The following is a 2,821-nucleotide window of genomic DNA, read 5'->3' on the forward strand; positions in this document are numbered from 1 at the left end:
CCGCGGCTCTTTCTCTCTGTTAAACGGCACCAATTAAATATATTTTTAAAACAGTCAGTTCTTGACGGCCATTAAAAGCAACAGCTTCTTGCATTCAGTCAGTTGCACAGACATCACACCCATGTCTGGAGACTGACTGTCGCACAAATCTCTTTGATAGATCTGAGAGATGTGGTGACTGCCTACCAGCGTCAGCTCAAAGCTCAGTAGCATGCCTAGTGCAGTGAACATGTCTGCAGATGATCCTTGACAAATGTGTTATAAATACCCACTTTTTCTCTTCTACTTTGAGTAACATTGCGCCAACTATTTAAAGACCTGAGAGTGTCAGAAGACTTTCCCATACTTGACAGCCCCGGAACAGTTGGAGACAACTCAAATTACAATCATCCCACCTCTTGAGTCTGTGTGCAGATAGGCGCAAAGGCATCACAGTCAATTTCGCTTCCCTACGGTCGTCCTAAAATATGTTGTCGTCAGCAGTGAACTTCTGAGCACACACTGACTTTGTCTTTGTGTTTAGGGGAATAATTATGAAGTGTAATTTGTGTGATGTCGCCGGCCTCTGTGAGAGTAAAATAGTTTTTGTCACGCCAAGGTTCAGTTCTTCACTTACGTTATAATGAAGCCATTATGTACAGGAGAGGGCTGATGAAGACTAGAAGACTGCAATGCATGAGGGTGTCAAGTATTTAAGAAGTTCAGAGAGTGTAAAACATAAACGGAAAACACTAGCTGTATGATGAGGTCTGTGGCGACAATGGCCTGTGCTTGTTTTATGTCTACGCCTATGTAGAACACCAACTCCATCTGGCCTTTTTCTAATTTATTAACACAGAGCACACCCAGAGTCATACAATTACACATGTCACATTTAGGTGACAAATTGCTATGCATTGCCCATGTGTTGCAAGGCTAGGCATGTTGCAGTTGACACAAGCAATTTCTGCTACAAGAAGTAATCAGTGTAGTTGGTTTTGACATATATAGGACATTTAAAAGCTATTTCGTTGTGATTCTGACCAAGACCCCAGCAAGCTTAGAGCAACAGTGCTATGGGAAAAGGGTAAAAAGATGGTAGAATTGGTATGCTTTCATTGCACAGCCCTCATCACATTCTTGAGCACAATTTGTTTAAGGATTCTGTGTGCTAGAATAAGTTTTGATTTACTGAAGGACTGATCAACCAAGGACAAGACATCAGCATTTTACCTTAGAGGTCCATGAATAACTTGCGATATGTTCCCTTTTAATAAAACATGTTCACTTTGAAAATGTTTACACTGAAAACGACCACAGAGTCAACACAACATGATGTCAGAGATCTCTGATCAGAATAGTTCCATCAGCTAAAATGTAATAATGTTGTTAATAATTTGGCTCAGTTTTTATGTTTGACTGATATTCAATGTCTGTTGTGACTTTCTCCACAAAATACTGGATTCCAATTATGGATGGATAACAATAACAGTAGGGATGCACAATAATTGGAGAAAAATCCTGAATACTTACTGACAACTAGAACTAGAAAGCACAGCGCAACAATGTAACATTGAATGCACCAATCAATGTTTTGATATTTAATTATGTAGAAATCAAACCCTGGGAATCCAGTCTCAGATCGGATGGCACAAGACGTGCTCTTATGCATATAGCACTGTTAGTTGTCTTTTATTTTTCAATCTTAACTTTCACTGTTGTTTATCTACTGTAAAATGTAACCAGCTTCAAAATGCTTGTGTGTCAACGTCATTAAAGAAAAAAAAAAGTCATACTTACCACTTAGTAATGACAACTGTGGTTTTTGTCTGCATGAGTTCATGACCCGGTGTTTTCACCTATCCACTGACATCACATTGTCTGATAAAGTTCCCTGTCTGTCTGGGAAGACTTTATATCAAATACACACATCCAGATTTTCTCTCTTTTTCGCCCTTGTCGACAGAATTGAGCTCTGAGGCTCTGCAAGCATTTCCTGGTTATCAGGGGCCTGTTATCTGCAATTTAGGGAGGGCTCAATGCCAGTCATTTCAATGCCAATGGGAATCCCTGCTGAGTCAACGAGGCTGTTCTGGGTCTATTAGATTGGGGGTTCTCTCCGCTCGGCTTGCGTCCCAACAGCACCTTTCGCACCGCGTGGAGAGAGTTTACTCTTCCAGCGTTGCCTTTAGAGCCTGTAGAGAGGGTGAGAGTTGAAATCAACTGAGCCAGATTCTCCCCTGAACACTGTTTTTTCACAGTTGTTGTTAACCCTGCCTCAGTGGCAGTTGCTTTAGTGATGATGGAAACATGGAAAAAGATGGAATCGCTCACCAGAACCGTGCTCCTGGGAAAGCAGGCCTGTCAAAAGCAATGCTATACACTTTATACGAGAAGAGTTATAAAGACTGAAAGGGTGTAATTGCTTGTTGTGAGAATCTCTTCAGGGGGACACTTTCTGGGTTTTCAAGAACTTAACAGAAAAACTGATTACAAACCATTTTATACACTTTGTACTATATCATTTGCATGTTCTACTACTCCATGTTGTAGGCTAGTTTCGGACAATCTGTAGGTTGTCAGGCTGGCCTGCTCCTGTCACTTATAAAAGCCTTTGTTCATAATAAAAGTAAACATTAACGATGTGAGTGTATTAATTGTGTACTTTTTTCTCACTCTATTAAAAACTCTCCCTGATGTAAAGTGCAATATTCTGTCATATCTTGATTACTTTTCAGTCTCAGTGAACCCAGTGACTTTCTTGCGTATTTGATTAAACTATGTACACCAGTAGGCTTATTGTCTTTCATACTTTAATTAAGCATCATTGCTTTTATTCCCT

The sequence above is a fragment of the Sardina pilchardus genome, chromosome 15 (genome assembly GCF_963854185.1).
Source record: "Sardina pilchardus chromosome 15, fSarPil1.1, whole genome shotgun sequence".
Classification (NCBI taxonomy): Eukaryota; Metazoa; Chordata; class Actinopteri; order Clupeiformes; family Clupeidae; genus Sardina; species Sardina pilchardus.